Source organism: Salvia hispanica, chromosome 4 (genome assembly GCF_029641045.1).
Source record: "Salvia hispanica isolate PSC_SH4W2 chromosome 4, Shi_PSC_v1, whole genome shotgun sequence".
In the NCBI taxonomy this organism is placed as follows: Eukaryota; Viridiplantae; Streptophyta; class Magnoliopsida; order Lamiales; family Lamiaceae; genus Salvia; species Salvia hispanica.
The window spans coordinates 11,751,240-11,771,229 of NC_142695.1; the positions used below are offsets into that span (position 1 = coordinate 11,751,240).

Consider the following 19,990-nt stretch of genomic DNA (forward strand, 5'->3'; position numbering starts at 1 on the left):
AACTCCTTGAACTTGTCAAAAGTTTCAGACTTGTAGCGCATCGAATAGACGTATCCAATTTTCGAGAAGTCATCAATGAAGGTGATGAAATATCGAAAACCGCCCCTTGCCTCGGTTGACATTGGTCCACACACATCAGTATGAACGATCTTAAGTACTTCCTTGGCCCTATTATCCTTTGACCTAAAAGGTCTCTTGGTCATCTTGCCTTCCAAACAGGATTCACACTTTGAAAATGGTTCCTTCTCAAGACCTTTAATAAGATCTTGATCAACCATCGCATGAATCCTTCTCTCGTTGGCATGACCAAGTCTAAGGTGCCATAAGTACGTTTCGTTCATTGAAATTGAAGGTTCTTCTCTTTTCTTAGAAACTTTCGATGTAGCATTGAGTTCCTGATTTACGTTGATTATAATGTGTTGAAGTGATTGTGTACAGATTGTTTTCCATGATACCACGACAGATATAAGAACCATCTTTCTTAATAATGCAATTGTCATTAAAAGAAATTGAATATCTATCAAAAGACAATTTAGAAACTGAAATTAAATTTCTTCTAAAAGAAGGTATCAACAAAACATTCTTCAAAATAAAAAATCTATCACTATAAAAACGCAAATAAACGTCTCCCACTGCAACAGTCGCCACTTTAGTGGCGTCGCCCAGCTGGACTTCGATCTCACGATTATGTAACCATCTTGTCACTTGCATTAAGTAAGGTTCAAAACATATATGATCAGTTGCTCCAGTATCAATAACCCACGTATGAGTAGATGTCGAAGCCAGACATGACTCGACTACTAGAGCATGATGCATACCTGTAGCCTTGCCCTTTTTAGGACAGTCTGGCTTCCAATGACCTTTCTCTCCACACTTGAAGCATTTTCCAGTAGGCTTCTTATCGGCCTTCTTCTTCTTCTTTCCCTTAGAAACATGCGGACTGACATTGCAACCTTTCACGATGGATAGTCTAATTCCATCTAGGTTGTGAAATTCTTCTTTTTCTTTGTTTAGGACTGACCGTATCAGCTTAAAGTGGACGCCGCCCACAACCGGCCTACTAAAACAAAGACTTAGACTTTTTAAAGTTAACTTATACATTTAAACATGCATTAATATCCATTAAATGTAAAACATAACAACATTATGACAAAAATAATCTGTTTTATTCCTTGGAAAATAAAATAAGAGTTTTACGGTATTCAATCACTCGAAACGTGATTTCTAGTATACAAAATCTAACACTTTATTCTAAACCTCTTTCTAAGGGACATTGGTGAGCAATTGGGGATTGGGGAACACAATTGGAAAGTGAGCTCTGTTACAAAAACCTCCTCAATCTTGTGTATGTTAGTTGTGATTTTACTAATCATACTGCGACTAATTCATAGCGTTTTGTTTGTTGTTTGTCCAGTTACACTTCATGGCGTATAATAGATTTCGTTCTATGCAACTTAGCCCATCAGGGTTGAAATGGAGCTATATTTGGCTACCAAGAGCACGAGTGATAAACTCATAGTTTTATAGATTTAATTTGTAGTTTGTGGGTATATGTCAAATTTTATAGCTCCATTCCTTAGTTTCCGACCAAAGACGTGACAATTCAGAATTAAATGAGTTTGATAAGAGTATGCAATGAACTCATGTAAAAATGGGATAAGAAGGTGAAAGAACGAGTCGACCGAACATTTTCGAACCAGTGGATTCCACTCAACCGAGTCACAATTGGCATTTGAAGCCACTTGGTTAAGTCAACACAGAGCGTCCCACTTTGCAGACTTCTACTCGACCAAGTCACAGCTAACCGAAGTGGCGGCTCAACCAAGTAGACCACAACTTTTAAAAAATGCTTTCATTATTGAGTTGGAGTGTAAATGATAGCTAGGGCATGGGTTTCCTGAAATTTTCAGCCTCCAAAAAACTCATTTTACAACCTAGAAAGAGAAAAAAAATAAGAAGGTTCAATTTTCTCCTGAGCTCGAAGATGTTGATTCCATTCCGATCATTCCAATCCCTAGAGCATCAAGCATAGTTTTAATCATATCATTTTTCCTTTCAATCTTGTACTCCCTCCATCCACCATTTGGAGTCCTAGTTTACAGTTTTAGTCTGTCCGCAAATAGGATTCCCAATTAACTTTAATCATAAATGGTAGGTACACATTGATACGCTCGAATTTTACACTATTTTAAGGCCGTTATTTGGTCTGTTTTTAATGTCAAAGTCACTCTACCCGTCCATAATTTTCATATTTTGTTTATTTTGGTATTTTGACGTGTTTTGTGAGAAACGTGCATAATTGAGCAGAAAAAGGGAGCCAAAACGCAAAGTCTGGAAATCTGGAGTCAGACGGCGACCGGCGACCGCTGGCACCCGGCGGGCAGATCAGTACAGCGGTCCGCCTCGGAAAAATACGCTTGGAAGAGAAGTCTCGCCCGACGACCGCCGAAAGTCGTGCGGCGGTCCGCCGCCGAGGGAACAGACTACCTGGAGTCCAACGCGGCGACCGCCGGCCAAGGTGCGGCAGCCCGCCGGCTAATCCGAGATGCCCTAGATTTGCTCCAAGATTTACCATATTTTGGAGATCTTTTCCTTCTACCACAAGGATTGGCTTTTCCCTATAAATAAGACTTCAAGCTTCATCAAATAGAGTGAGCTTCTACTTGCAAAATAATTCATAGAGATCAAGAGCTAGAGTACTTCACCTTGTGCAAGGAGTTGGAAAAGGATTTTAAGAACATCAAGAATGACAAGGATTCAACCTACGGGTTTTATTTGCTTTAGTTTTATGTTCAAATTGTCTTCCCTTCAATCTATGTGTATAGCTTATTTCATCATGTGTAACTAAACTCATAGGATTCTAGGGATGTGTTAGTAACGACTTTGGTTATACAATTCCTTTTTCTATTTAATATCCGTTTTGTTTTTACTTTGTTTCTTCCCTATGTAGTTTTGATGCTGCATGATTGAGTGACACAATCTTGTATGATTTAATATAGCTTGCTTCATAACTGTGACAGAGTTCTAACGAGTTAGATTCACTTAGTAGACGCTACAGTTAGCTTCCCTTAAAACGGCACTGTTAATTGAGAGCGAGGACTTTTCAAGGGTCTTAGGAGCTTTTTGGAGTTACGTGTTAGGATTGACAACCCTAATGTTGTAATCAACGTTTGTATCGCATGAGCATAAGCTAGGTGACTCGTCTTTTCAAAGTATAAACTGTGCTAGGGTATTGTAGTTTGGAACTTGTATAACCATAACTGTGAACGCACATCCCTGGGATTCCCTTATCTCTATCGATTATATCCGTGTTTTATTTGCATTTAGTTGTTATATGCTTTTTATTGTTTTTAGTTTTCAAATTTTTTCCAAAACCTACTGCTTTTCCAGATAGTAATTGAGTCTTAGTAGAGGATAGACACTTTGTGTTTTCCTTCCCCGTGTTCGATATCCCGGTACTGACCTTTGGCTATACTATATATACTCTGTATACTTGCAGGTTTATTTAGTGCTAAAAAATAGTGCATCACACCTCATTATCCACTAACTCATCCCACTCACATTCTATTATAAAACTACTATATGGAAATGGATTATACAATTTTACTATCTTTTCTCACCCACTTTCCTTTATATTTCTTAAAACCCTTGGTGAACTCAAATGAGACTCCTAATGGCAGACGGAAGGAGTATAACATTGAATACTTGATGACTATAAGCATATTATGGTGTCATTAGTGATCATATAATGATAATGATGTTGATTTAATCATTTGATTATCTATGCCTAGATTGTTCTTGTTATAATTAGTCTTGATCTTTGAACATTTAAGTGATTAGCTACCTTATGAAAGATATTAGACTTAGTATATTAAATAAAAGAAGTAATAACTAAATTGAACTCTAAAACTAATAACATTTTGATGAATATAGTTCAAGAGAGTTGAGATCTTGTTTGAGAACTTTGATTATAAGTGCTTAGGAGTTATACACTAGACATTAGAGGAAACCGTGACGCTAGAGTGTAATCCATAGCTAAGGTACTTCAAGAGAAGACTTAATCTAATTTAGTGATCATCCTAACAATACTAAACACGCATAAAGACATAGTAATTTATTTGTTTGATTAACATGAGTTGTTGTATTGGATCCAATAATTCTATATTTCAATTTCTTTAAGTTTCATCCATCTTTAATCTTGTTTTTGAATTTGCATTTTATGTTACGTTGTATAAGAAGTAAATAAATCTGAAAAAAATTTATAGATTGTCTAAATAGTGATTAAGATGGCTTTTCGGTACTTAAGTCTAGCACATAAAACCTTATGGATACGATACTCTTCACTTGCAATTAACTACATTCATCCCGTAGATGCACTATTTTTTTAGCACTATAACCAACTGCGAATGCAAAGTGTAGAAATAGTATAGCCAATAGTCGATACCGTGATATCGAAGCAAGGGGAATAAAATCATAAACTGTCTACCACGTACTTATGGTCATATATAATTTGGAAAAAAACATGATTGGTGTCTTGATTTATTAAAACTAGGGAAAATAACAAGTGAATAAGAAAATATTGTAAACGCAATTAATTTTGAATTCCATTAAACAAGGGGATTTCAGGGATATGATTTCACCACTTCAATTTATAACTAACAATTAAGATATTCAAATCACGAAAACATGGTAACAAGGGGGAATCGCATAATCTTTACCAATTAATGGAGAAATTAGAATGATTAGCTTAAGGTCTCCAATTAAAAGCACGCAGCTACAACCAGTTTTTAGGCCCATAAAAAACCATCACTCTTAGGTTTACCCTTTTGAGAATATGGTATGTTGCGTTATAAATTCTAATCTTATATGTGGATCATTTCTCGATTACCCCCACATACTATTAAATTGCACGTACATTCTTTATTTCTTAATCAACTAAAAGCATTAACAAACTTAATTGAATATGTTTGAAATTTTATGAGCATGAAGAGTTACTTTCAATCCTTAATATTCATTAAATTTATCTACCCACAACAAAGTAGCAACAAACATACTTAAAGATCTAGACATGAAATAACAACTAGATAAAACCCGAAAGGTGAACCTTGAAGATTCACATCTTCTCTTGCCGTGATCTCGTCTTTCTCTTGGCTCTTGAATTCTAGACCAGTTCATTAATGCGCTATGGAATGTATTTATAGACACAGAGGATCATTCTCTAACTTGGTACTAATTCTAGCTCAAATAGCTTAGGATTAGCTTGAATTAGGGCTGCACACATTTTTCGCACAAACTTAGAGGACCATTAACTTGTTGTAAACGGTGATGCACTATTTATTAGCACTAAAATACCTGCAAGTTTACAAGGTAGATCTAGTATAGCTAAAAGTCAGTACCGGGATATCGAACACAAGTAATAAGATTGCAACTGACTATCATATACTAAGCGTCGTATACTATCTAGAGACACAGAAATTTTGGTTTGGCATTTATAAACTAGACATAAATAAATAAACAAAAAACAAAATGCATAAAAACTAATGATATAAAGCAGGCGGAAGAATGTAGAGTTTTAGGATCTAACTACTACGACTTAGTGATGAATAATCTCACAGAATCTTTACCTTTATGTGTCTCTAGGATTATTAGAAAATTTGCGATTCTAGGATAAGCCCTCTCTCCCCAGTGTACCTACCCAGCAGATTAGACTCTAACTATCAAAGTCTCCTTCCAATAGATTAGATTTTAACTCCTTAAGTTCTTAAGACCCAAGCCCTCACAAAGGGTCCCATCTCTCGAGTGCAGATAAACCTATGTGTTGTACTCGTTCCTTTTACTACGTAAAACTAGTTATCTCTCGATTAATATAGTTAAACGGTCAGAGTTCTAAAGTTGGCCAGACAAAAGAACAACAAAAGCATAAGAACAAGCAAAACAATCACAAGAGCTAGGAAAATGTTCAATTGAATAAATCAAAACACATTCATAATATTCTTCACCGAAAATTCCACAAAAGATGTTTAACTACTCATAGACAAGTAGTAAAAACAATAAAAATAAAATAGATAAAACCCAATGTTGAATCTTCAATCTTCAGTCTTCTCTTACCTGGATCTGCAGAGCTCCGCTCCAATAGAAGATGGATGAATTATGTGTGGATTATGGAATAGAAGAATCTGTAGAAAGGGAGAAGGATTGGAGGCTTTGAGATGAAGAATATGAATAGGTTAAGAGGTATTTATAGGGTAGAAAAAGGTTTAGATTTCATAATTTTCGTGCCCTACAATAAATGGGAGAGATTTGGGCACCAATTTATTTTATTCCTTGAATTTCCGCCTAAATTTTCGTCAGCTTTGACTGCGCTGCGCAATGTTCGTAGAATGGTCATAACTTTCTGTACATAACTCCGATTGGGACCTTCAAGGTATCCACGCGAAGCTCTTTTTCGAAGACAAAGAGAATGATATGAACTAATTACTGAATGAACTTCAACAGCGCTGGAAAAATCGGCATGAACTGAGGCTGTTGCACCTTGGCCTTTTGCACCTTTTCTGCCTTTTTCTATCATTTATCAACAAACACATCAAAAATACCAAATGTATAACATATGTAATTTAAGAACATAATTTGCATGATTGACATTTAAAACGATTTAAATGTAGTTCTTAAAACCATGCAAAATCCGTGTTTGTCATGCAGGTCGTTGACTATTCTTGGAAATTCAACATCTGGCTCGTCAGACCGCTGGGTAAGGAGTCTGGCTCGGAAATTTTACAGAATGGATCATCGGACTTTCAGTGCTGGTATACTCGGTTGCAGTTGACTTGATGTCAGCGGACCGGTGAGATCCTCTATTGGGACAAAACTTCAATTTCGACTATTTTGTACAGTTTCTAAAGTCTTTTTTTGTCATTTCTTATCAAACACCTAAAAATACGACAATGCATAAAACATACTACGCTTAAGGAATATAAATCGCATGCATTGCATTAAAAAACGAACCAAATCTAGCCTTTAAAAGCATGCAAAATTCGTGTTTATCGATCCCTTATACTAAATTGTTGTTTGTCCTCAAATAAAAAAAAAATGAGAGAAGCTAAGAAAGAAACACTGATTTTAAGAATTAGACTTCCATGTTACCTCAAAAAAATGGATAAATATATTGAGCTAAACAAAATAATAATCAAATTAAGCCATATTATTGGTGCACTTTCATTACTAGCTCGTTGATCACGTTGATAAACATTCACTCACTAGTGTTTGGATACGTGTCTATCACTCACTCTCTCATAGTAGTATGTGGGAAACAATATGCTCTCAAAACATGTGACATGCAAAGTTTAACCAACACACTTATTTTTGCTATCTGTGGAGATAGTGTATCGGGGCCAGACATTTTTACATTGCTGTTCTATCATCATTGTTAGGATGTTTTCGGAGCGGATCATCTACAACGTGTTAGGTATAGATCAGCCGAAGACTAGATGTAATCCAACTATAGCTATTACAATCTTAAGGAGATCAACCCTCAAATTACAGATCTGATATAGAAACTATGGCTGTAGCTGCAATCAACAATAACCGAGCCTAGAACACTAAGTAAAAGATTAGTAACTTCAAGATAGTTATAATGCAGTAATATAACCAAAGTAGAATCAAAGATTCAACTAGAAAACAAGGTTTTGATGTGTCTCAAGTTACACCAGGTACAACTGCACAGATCTATATAACCAGCCCTCGAATATACAACCAACTCCGATTTGTACCAAGGGAGAACAAAGATCGACCACAGTCAATCAAGGCAAGTCACACCAAAACCCTAGATCCACCACCGCACACCAAATACTCTACCAACCGCTTCATACCAGTCACAACAACATCCCTCAAGGTCTCAGAAGAACTCCTCCAAGCCAGGAAACCACCAACCAGTCCAAGTACCACAAGACTAGAAAACCAGAGGTTTCCTCACAACCCCACACCTTCAAGCTCACACAAGAGAAGAAGGAAGAAGGAACATCTCCCAAGATCACACAGAGAGAAGACACCAGATCAAGTTTGTCAGTCTTTTGGTGTGTAAAGGCACTGCAACTAAAGACTCTAAGCCTAAGGTGGGAAAGATTGACATTCTTTCCATTGAAAACAGATTCAGGGCATTTTCCTTTTAGGGGAAATGAGGGAGACCTATTTACTAAGTAGGCAGCAGTTGTTATGGCTCCCCCCCAAAATTTCTTAGTCATACCACTCAAGGAAAACAAACACCTAACTCTTTCTAGAAGGGTCATGCTCACCCTCTCAGCCACCCCGTTCTGCTGAGTGTATGGCACAGTCTTGTGTCTCCTGATACCTGCATTCATACACAAATCATCAATCTGAGAATTACAAAATTCTAAACCATTCTCAGTTCTCAGAGTTCTAATTTTTCTTCCAGTTTGGTTCTCTATCAGCTTCATCCAGTTCTGAAACTTCACAAACACATCAGACTTATGTTTCATCAAGAAAACCCAGACTTTTCTGGAATAGTCATCCACAATAGACAGAAAATAGGAGCAACCACCATGTGTAGGAACAGAGGCTGGGCCCCAAACATCAGCATGAAGATATTCAAGCACATTTGCACTAGAGCAAGTAGGCACATAAACAGGAAAAGACACCTTATGTTGTTTTCCTTTCACACATGTATCACAAAAGGGGAGAGGCATGCAAACATCATCATTGATTAAATAACCATTCTTATGCAGGAGATGCATGCCCTTCTCACTCATATGTCCTAATCTATTGTGCCATAAAACAGTTTTATTCACCTTGAAAGCATGAGCAACAGGATCATCACATTAGGGTTCAGCAGTGCAAACATACAGATTATGCTTTCTCTCAGCTTTGAACAGACACAAGGAACCCTTAAAGATTTTCATCATTCCATTACCCCATCTACCTTCTAAACCATCAGACTCAAGAGAGGCATAAGAAAACAGATTATAATGCAAACTAGGCACATATTTCACATTTTTCAAAGTCAACTTACGATCATAATCAAATTTGAGGCAAACTGAACCAATGCCTTCAATCCTACACTGTATGTTGATAGCCATAGAAACAAAGCCATTAGTGACAGGGTTTAATTCAGTAAAAAGATCTTTGAAAGGAGAAATATGGTAAGTGCAGCCTGAGTCTACCAACCACTCAGACTTTTTAAACTCTTTTCCAAGAGAACCATTCACAGAAATAATATCATGAAGCATGAAACAGGTTCCATCCTTCTGATCAGGTTCCATCCTTCTGATCAAATATATTGCACTTGAAGCATCTCTGGACTTTTTAGGGTCCTGAGATGAGGATCTAGACTTGTTTCTGTGATGCTTTTTTGTGCCCTTTTTCAGAGGACTTTCCATTTACTTGCTTGTCCTTTTCTCTAGTGTTGGACCTGCCTCTTACTTGAAGAGCTTTATCCAGAGCAGCCTTAGAATCATTTTTCTCCTTCAACTCCAACTCTTTGGATTTCAAAGAGCTAACAATCTACTCCAAGGTAGCACTATCCTTGCCATACTTAATAGCAGCCTTCACATCACTGTAAGAGTCAGGAATTGCATTCATTAGTACAATGATGGTATAAGCATCAATGTATTTATCTCCAGATCTCTTTATGTCAAGCACAAGTTTAGAGAAACAACCAATATTCTCATCAATATCTTTGGACATATCCAATTTGAATTTGAACAGTTTCTCAAGCAAATGCATGCGGTTAGACAATGAAGTTTCAATATACAACTCATCAAGATTATCCCACAAATTCCTTAGAAGAATCAACAACACCTACTTTCCTAATCACAAAGTCACTCAAACTCAGAAAAATAGTAGAACAAGACAATTCATTTATCTCTGCCTTGATGGCATCAGTATCAGTATCAGAAAACTTTTGATCAATAGCTTTGTACACTTTCTGTTGGACTAAGACACACTTAAGTTTCTGTTTCCATATATTGAAATCACCCTTTCCATTGAAAGGAGTGAGTCCAAAAGGGGGGTTAGAAGACTTGTTGACACAAAGAACCTCAGGCTAACAAGCAAGAAAGCACAGAAGCACAGTTGAAACAACCAGGAAACAACAAAACCACACCAAAAGCTGAGGAAACAGAAACACAACTTGAAATTAATCTAAGGAATGATTCTGTCAGAACAAGGTCACACTCGAACTCCACATTAGTATGATATTGTCCGCTTTGGGCACATCCCTCACGGTTTTGCTCTTGGGTACTCCCCATAAGGCCTCATACTAATGGAGTTGGGGTAGCCCATTTATATGCTTGCAACTCTTGTCCGTTCTCCAATGTGGGAATTGTTTGCCCTCACAATCACCCCCTCAAACTAAGACCACCAGACCACAGACCACATGCCTACCCCATGTTACAGGTCACCGGGTCACCACAGGTCTTGATCGAGCTCATGCAGAGACATTGGAAAACTTGCAAGTGCAACCACCGAACTCCGAGCCACACAGGCCCAGCCCTTGAACCAAGGCTCTGATACCACTGTTAGGTATAGATCAGCCGAAAGCTAAATGTAATCCAAGTATATCTATTACAATCTTGAGGAGATCAACCCTCAAATTATAGATCTGATACAGAAACTATGGCTGTAGCTGCAATCAACAATAACCGAGCCTGAAACACTAAGTAAAAGATTAGTATCTTCAAGATAGTTATAATGCAGTAAAATAACCAAAGTAGAACCAAAGATTCAACGAGAAAACAAGGTCCTGATGTGGCTAAAGTTGCACCAGGTACAACTGAAAAAATCTATATAACCGGTCCTTGAATATCCAGCCAACTCTGATTTGCACCAAGGGAGAACACAGATCGACCACAGTCAATCAAGGCAAGTCACACCAAAACCCTAGATCCACCACCGCACACCAAATACTCTACCAACCACTTCACACTGGTCACAACAACAACCCTCAAGGTCTCAGAAGAACTCCTCCAAGCCAGGAAACCACGAACCAGTTTACGTACCACAAGACTAGAAAACCAGAGGTTTCCTCACAATCCCACACCTTCAAGCTCACACCAGAGAAGAAGGAAGAAGGAACATCTCTCAAGATCACACATAGAGAAGACACTAGATCTAGGGAAGAAAACCTAGATCTGCAGAGAAGGTGAGAGTTCTACCAAGAGAGAATGAGAGTGAAAGTGAGGCGGAAGATTCTAGAGGGAGTATATATATGAAACACATACAACACCCAATCACACACTGACACGTAGCTAGGGTTAAGAGCTAGGCCCACAATTGATGGGCAGTGGATATTGGGCCCGGGACTAAACGCTTGTGTCATTTTAAATGCCCATATTTTTATGGGATAAAGAGAGTATTTGAAATTCGAACATGGTACTTGAGCCGACCATTTAGTCACTGTGGATTCTATAATTTTAACTTGCCACGTACTACAAAACTCTGTACACTTGCGGATGATTTTCTGTTCTAAAAGTGGTTCGAGTCGGTCGCGTTAGGATGCTAACTAGTTTAAATTGTGATACGCTCAAATTTTGCACTGTTTTAAGTCTATTATTTGGTCCGTTTTGAGTGTCAAAGTTGCACTACACGTCCATTATTTGAATATTTTATCTATTTTGGTATTTTGACGTGTTCTGTGAGAAGTGTGCATTTTAGAGCTTAAAAAGTTAGCTAAAATCGAAGTTGGAAATCTGGAGCGTTCGAGACGTCCAGCGGTCCGATGCAACCCAGCCAGCGACCGCTGAGCCATTGGAGGTTCGCTCCGGGAAAGTTGTGCTGAAAAGAAGAACACGCTCAGAGACCGTTGGGGTGTGCACAACGACCGCACCAAGTGATCCATAAGCTACGGAATGATTGCCAGCGACCGCTGAAACAACTGCAGCCACCGCTGTTCAAGAGGCAGAAGCTACGGATCAACCCATTGCGACCGTTGGCCAAGGAGAAGCGACCCGCTGGGAGAACACGACGCATAGATTTGACCTACTTTGTCCCCAAGATTTACCATACTGTGCTGAATATTTGCCATATGTGTGGTACACGAATTGGAGGCTATAAATACCCCCTCAAATTTTAGAGCATACTATTTGAAAGTTTATCTTTGTTAATCAAAGTGCACGGGTTTTGAAGAAGAATTCAAAAGAAGATCAAGGCTACAAGGATTCAACCTTTGAGTTTTGTTTGCTTTAGTTTTTATGTTCTTTATGATTTCCCTACAAACTATGTTTTTAGATTATTCTATCATGTGCAACTAAACTCATAAAATTCTAGGGATGTGTTCGTAACGACTTTGGTTACACAATTCCTATTTATTTAATATCCGTTGAGTTCTTACTTCGTTTCCATTCTAAGTTCTGGATAATTGCTTCACGTTTGAGTGACACATTCTGTGATGATCTATTGACTTGCTACATAATCGTGAGAGGAGGTTGGCCAGTTAGAATGGCTTAGTTAACACTATAATTAGCTTCCCTTAAACCGACACTATTAATTGAGAGTGAGGACTTTTCAAGGGTCTTAGGAGCTTTAGGGAGTTACAAATCTAGGATTGACGCCCCTAGTATATGTAATCTACGTTTGTACCGCATAGGCAAAACTTAGGCGACTCGTCCTACTGAAGTATGAACTTTGCTAGGGTGTTGTAGTTGAAATCTGTATAACCATAACTGCGAAAGCACATCCCTGGAATTCACTTATCTCATTTGTTTTATCTCTGTGTTTGATCTGCAATAGTTTTTTAATTCTGTTTTTAAAAGTTTTTATTTTCAAAATTGAAAAATCTTTCGTTTTTACCAAACAGTAGAATAAGCTTATTAGAAGGTAGACAGTCTGTGTTTGTTTTCCCTGTGTTCGATATCCAATACTAACCATTGGCTATACTATTTATATACTTGCAAATATTTTTAATGCTAATAAAAAGTGCATCAACTTGCTAACTATTCAATAACTGTATCAAAAATTTTAATACAATGACATGAGTATGTCAATGTAAATTTGTGTTGATATTCACATTGTAAGAGCATCCATGGCGGTGTTCGCTGGGACAGACGCCGTCCGTGCCGACGGCGCGGCACTGCTTGATGCATCTAGCACGTCTGTGCCGCTGGGCAGGAGACGTGACGCGTTTCTATTCGCCAACGGATTATCCGTTGGATTTTCCTTTTTTTAAAAAAAATTGAAAATAATATCAAAAATTAAAAAGATAATTTGGATTCCCAAAAAATATAGCTGTTCATTACCCTTTTTTTGATTTTTTTTAATCCCAAAATCATATATAAATTCACACATTCATCATCCACTTTTCACATCAAATTATCTCTCATTCATATTTTTACATACAACTCATCTACATTTTCCTTTCTCACTCAAACCCTCTATAAAAAATTCAATAATGGATTTTACCGATATAATTGCGGAAGCGGAGCGCGAAGAACAAGAATACTATGAACAATATTGTGCCACATATGAAGCCTATGTCGCCGCCAATACCCCCGCCCTTCCTCCTCGACCAACTAGATCAACTCGTCCCTACATCCCTCGTGACCTGAAGGGAGCCAACGAAAGGCTCGTTGCCGACTATTTTTCCGACCAGCCGCGGTTTCCAGGAGATTATTTTTGGCGCCGTTTTCGCATGTCAAAACGTTTTTTATGCGTATTGTCAACACATTACCGTCCGTGTTGAATACTTTCAATCACGTAGAGACGCAACCGGTCGGCAAAGTCTCTCGGTGTTGCAGAAGTGTACTTGTGCCATCCGACAACTTGCTACTGGGCAAACGGCTGACCTCTTCGACGAGTATTTTCATGTGGGTGAGTCAACTGGAATCCTACGCCTCAAGTTTTTGCGACGACGTTTGTTCTGCTTTCGGTGAAGAATTCCTTCGGGCACCCACCATCGAAGATTGTCGATTGATGCTTCATCTTCACAAAACAGTCCACGGTTTTTCCGGTATGCTTGGCAGCATTGACTGCATGCGTTGGAAGTGAAAGAATTGCCAACTGCTTGGAGGGGGCAATACTTAACCAACCACAAAGGTGGAGGCCCAACGCTTATCTTTGAAGGGTTCGCCAACTACCGTCTATGGATTTGGCATGCATATTTCGGTGTTGCCGGATCCAACAACGACTTGAACGTGCTCTATTATTCACCACTCTTCAATGATGTTTTGAATGGTGTAGCACCGGCGATCGACTTCACCGTCAACGGAAATGCATACCACATGGGTTACTATCTCGCTGATGGTATCTACCCAAGGTGATCGACTTTTGTGAAGACATTCAACAATCAGCATGATCCGAGATGGATTCTTTTTGCGCAGCGTCAAGAATCTGCTCGGAAAGATGTCGATAGAGCTTTTGGGGTCCTTCAAGCCCGATTCAACATTGTTAAGGCCCCGTCTCGGCTATGGTACGTTAAGAATATCGCCAACATCATGTACACGTGTATTATCTTGCACAACATGATTATAACTGACGAAAGACCGATGACGGCTAACTTTTACGACGAGGATGAAGCCGGAAGCTCAACCGCGAGGTCTCCCCCACGTCGAGGTGTGCATATGACGGTGGGCGAGAGGATCGAAACAAGACACACAATGCGCGATATAAGAACCCACATTGAGCTACAAGAAGACCTAATCAAACACATTTGGGCGAAATTAGGCTAAGAGTAGTGGGTTTTTTTAATTTTATGAATTTAATTATGCAATTTTAAATTTTTAGGATTTTAATTATGTAATTTTTAATTTTTAGGATTTGAATTATGTAATTTTTAATTTTTTTGTAATTTGTAATAGTATTCCGGGTATATTTAATGCATTTTAATATTGTGAAAATATTTTTATTTAAATTAAATAATGGAATGGTGGGAGCCTTGAGCCTTGCGGAAGAGTATGGATGTGAGTGTTGTGCTCTTGACTAAGAGTAGGGAGTAAAAAATAAATAAAAGTAGGACCGGACCTACATCCGTGCTCTTTGGTAAGAGCACGGAAATGGATGCTCTAATGTCAATACAAATACATGAATGAGTATAATCAAATGATAACTAACTTAATTTGTCTACGGTATATTTTTTTCAAATCTACAATTTGTACGTGTTTTTCTTCCTTTCTATCTCTAATTTTTGTCCTTCATAATTCTCGTAGTTGGACTTTAAATGTATTTACCTATTAAGGGTTAAAGACGATTTCGTACAATTTCGATAAAATTAGCTAAAGAAAAATATGAAATTGAATATAGTAGTGGCTTAAACCTCGTATCTCTCCCACTTGTGTATGCTTCTACATTGACAACGACGTAGTTGTAAATAGACCTGCCCAAAGTTTACCGAACCGGCGGTAAAACTGAAACCGTAACCGCCGGTTACGGTTCTGAACCGAAATCGATAATTTACCCGAACCGAAATAGTCAATTTTTTAACCGTAGTTCGGTTTAGGTTCAAAATACTTCGAACCAAAACCGTGCCGAAACTGCCGGTTCCGGGCGGTTCCAAACTGGAACCGCGAAAAACCGCCGAAAATCTATGAAACCCAAGCCGGAACTGCAAAAAACGGTGGTTCGGAACCGTGAAAAACCGTAAAAAAACCATCGAAAAACCGCCGGTTAGGAACCGGAACCGAAACCGAAACCGGCAGTTTTGGAACCGGAACCATAACTGCGAAACACCCTTGCGATTCGGTTCCAGTTCAAAATTTTCCAAAACCGTGACTGCCGGTTCTAAACCATAACTGCCGGTTCCTGAACCGTTGGCACCTCCGTAAATAGTAAATACAATACACTATTTTTTACATGTGTACCAACGTATTCTACTAGTTTTAATAAATGGTATGACTATCCAAAGTTGTAACTTGATTTTCAGCCACAAGCCTATTTAGTTGCCATGTGTACAAACTTCATTTCAAGATCATGAGCACCTGCATTGCAGCCACAAAATCACATACTCATGTCAGCCACAATTCATTTCATTAGTTTTTATTATATCAAATTTCTATTTGTTATTTATATTATGATATTCGTAAAATCAAAATAAAATAATAGAAATTTACAAGTTATATTACTGAAATTTTGAAAACTGCATTAATTAAATACTAAAATTTACAGTAAATAAACACCAAAAATCACATAATTTACTTTTGTAAATTAAATTTGCAAATGCGATAAAAGGGGCAAATTCTGTTGTTAACAGTGTTACGGTTATAATCCAACATCAATAAATAGAACTAAAATTATGGTAATGTTTAGCTATAAAGCGAATCACGTGTTTTTTAATCAGCTATATAACCATTAACTGATTAAACACCAAACCAGAAATTTAAAATTGATCTGATATTAAAATTTTCAATTATTAGTAGTTAACCTATAATCAACTTTAATCAATTCAATTATTGAATATTATGTCATTTTCAACCATTTATATCAGACATAAACCCATTTTTGAGTATAGGGCATATAAAAAAGTAACTTTACTCCAACCATTTACACCAAGCTCAAATTTACACCATTTTTTTGTACTACATCCGTCACATAATAGATGTTGCACTTTCCTTTAGGTTTGTTCCACAAAGTATGTCACACTTTCTTGTTATTTGTCTCCACTTAAAACAAAATGACATCTCCTAATATCGTATGTCACTAACCAAGCATGTCATATACTCCATTATGGAACGGTGGGAATATGTGTTTCATAAATTTTTGCAATAACTGCAATACACATACATATTTGGTGTCTCACTTTCAACACTCTAATTATTTTATTTTTTATTATTATTATTATTATTATTATTATTATTATTATTATTATATTGTATTTTTTAGTTTATGATTTTTAATTTTTTGGTGCCCTTCAATGTATATATACATTATTTTTATCGACATGTATTTGTGGTTAATCTTTTTTTAGCAAAGATTGAGAAGTGCTTTAATTTTTGTGTATGTTGTAATTTTTAGTCTCGAAACTTATTTGACTATATGAGTTTTTATTGGTAAATAAATTGTTATTGTATAAATTTGTGAGATTTGAACTTATAAAATGATATTATTTCTTATTTCGTAATGTGATTTCATAGTTTCTAATTAATTTATATAGCAAATTAATTGGATCATGCATCGCACGAGTGGATTTTTAATCTCGAAACTTATTTGAATATATGAGTTTTTATCGGTAAATAAATTGTTATTGTATAAATTTGTGATATTAGAATTCAATACAATGATATTATTTTTTATTTCTGAAATGTGATTTCATAATTTTGAATTAAGTAGAAAATTAATTGGATCACGCATCAGATATGTCACGACCACATTCTCCCTAGTGGTAGTGACTGCATCTATGTGTGACTAAAATAACACTTTAGAAATAATGAAATGGGATAAACATGATTGATAAGTTGAATATAGGACATTAGTCTCATAGGCGAATGTGAATCAAGGCCAAAATAAAATCAGAGTGCGGTCTAGGTTCATAAATTCCTAGTACAAGTCCTAATGCAGCGGAAAAGTCCAAGACAAAGTAGTATGTATGGAGACATACTACCTTGGGCTACCTATCTACTTATTTAAGGATCGTTCCCAACACCTTCGCCTGCTCGTCCACGTTCAACCTGCACATTTGAAAATAACATGCAGGGCTGAGTATTTGATATACTCAGTGGGCATATTGCCAAAAACAGTTCTATTTTAAATTGTCAATGCCACAGTTGAGTGATCACGGGATTTTTATTAAAAGACCCGAGTCACTAAATACTTTTCTTTTCATTAAGATTTGATTGCGCAATCACGTAACATAGATCTACCATATCTGAAACTGATGTGAACCGGGAATGTGGCCACATTCCACGACGGTCACTGGACCGGCCAACTCCTTTGTTAGCTCACGGTCCCCTTATGTGTACACTAGTCCGAGTAGGGTTTGCGGCCCTACTGGGACCCGAATTCGATTTAACTTAAATTGGCATAGCCAAGCAGATAGGTAATCATAAAACAAAACATGACATGACAACATACTTGAGCAAAGATTCACATTTTCATACTGAAATCACGTTTTGAAAGAATGCCCACCTCAAAGCAAAAATCTCTATCCGTAAGTTCTTTAACTTGGCCTTAGACGGCGTGTGAAGACGCCCCTTTAGGAAATAAAATAATACTTAATTAGATTTTGAGATATCCATTAAACTTAAACATGAATGCATTCTAAGTGCGTGATCATTTTATTCCTTTTCCTTAATTCATAAAAAAAGTCCCTGAGTACTAAAATAGACTCGAGGTCTTTTCATCATTTCGCACCATAAATTACTCGAGCGCTAATACTAAAGTCCGGGAATTAAATTTATCATCGTGGAAATAATTTAGCGGACCATTACTTAACCTCAATTATTTGATTGAGCAACATAGGTGGGCTCATGATTTAATTAGGCTAAAGCCAACTCCCATTTTATTTTAATTATTAGCCCCAACTTATTAAAGAATTAGTCCATTCTTTAGAATAAAACCTTAGCCCATGCATTTAATTAATAGAGGCCCAAGAAGAGGCCCAATTTACTCCCTTCTCTCAAAAGCCATCGGCCTCTCTCTCTCTTTTTTTTTCTCAAATTCCCAAATCAAAAACCCTAACTTGGAAGAGAAATCGACGGCTCCTCTCCCTCGCCGTTCGCCGTTCGCCGCGCCGGTCGTCGGGTCGCCGCTGTCTCGCCGTCAGCGCCGTCAGTCGCCAGCTATGGGCCGGCGACGAGCCCTTGCCGCTGCCGTCGCGTGAGGATTTGGGGAAAACAGCGCCTCTGTCCGACGCTGCCATCCGCCATCCGGTGTCGCCGCCGGTCGTGAGCTCAGCGAGGCAGCACTGCCATCGCGGTCAGACACTCCGTGAGGCGGGTCGTCGTTCGTGCTCCTTCATCGCTCTCAGTTGGAGTCGCGGAGGGGTCCTCGGCATCTCCGTCGCGCCATCCAGTTCCGCCGTCGTTTCGTACTTCGCCAGCGAAGTCGCCGACAGGAAAAAGGCATCGCCTTTCTCTCTTTCTCCGGCGTTCCCTGGCGACTCACGCCCGTCAAAGCTCCAGCCCTCCCCTGGCTCCCTCCGACGAATTCTCTATCGTCGTCATCGCAGCTCGCCGCTGCTGCCTCCCGTCCTTTCACGGCGACTCAGCGCCGTCGCTGACATCTCTGGCTGAGGCAGACGCTGATCGGTCCGCTTGGCAGACCAGCGCCGCCGCCGCCGCCGCCCGTCGGCCTTAAAGCTAAGTTCTTTTTCCCCCTTTCATTACTTAGTATATTTGTTTGAAACTTGGACAGTAGCTATGTGAAATTAAAATCCTTGTATTTGTTCCTGGCGGTGAAGTTCGTATTGTTTTGCTACTGAATTTGGCCTATGAGGCAGACTATGGTTTTCCTTAAACTAGCTTGTTATGATGTGGAAGTTCTGGAGCTCCAAGTTCTTGAGTCTAAACATGAGGTTCGAAAAAGACAGAGGGTGTGCTTGTGTCTCTGTGATTTCATTTAAGATTTAGCATGCTATTCGAGATTTCTAAGTTGAGGCGCTTCTACATATGCTCGTGCTTGTTTTCCCTACTATTTCTGTTGTAGATTTGCAAAGTGATATCTTTGTGCTTAAGCATGGTTGTGTAGTGATTTTCTACATGGATGAAAAGGGAGTCATAAGGAGAGTTGTGTGTTACCTCTTGTGATAGTGAAGGAATGGGGCTGTCCTTGTTGCTGTTCACTATTTCGTTCCACTCTCTAACTCTCTATACTGCTGGAAATTTTGAAGTATGTGGAAGGGAGTTCATAAGTGGTGTGGAGGGGTTTTTATAGGCAAGAGTGTGTACTCGTGAAGCCTTAATTGAAGCTGTTGTATTTTCTTGTTATTTTCCTGCAGCAAATCTCCCTTTTCTTTGATCTTTTGCAGCCACTTTATCTTAATGTAGTTTGGTGCCTAGTTTGGGTACTTGGTACTTGGCTAATGAATTCCATTGTTTGATTGTGGCTGGTAGAAACA

General features: G+C 38.2%; 1 long non-coding RNA gene across 1 annotated transcript; it reads right to left on the reverse strand.

Annotated features, from left to right (window-relative positions):
- Positions 1-17,388: 17,388 nt before the first annotated feature.
- Positions 17,389-19,750, reverse strand: LOC148927243 (uncharacterized). Its single transcript, XR_016137548.1, has 3 exons — positions 19,671-19,750; positions 18,061-18,125; positions 17,389-17,603 (listed from the first exon to the last, which is right to left on the reverse strand). It is a non-coding gene; the product is annotated as an uncharacterized LOC148927243 (long non-coding RNA).
- Between the last annotated feature and the right edge of the window lie 240 nt (positions 19,751-19,990).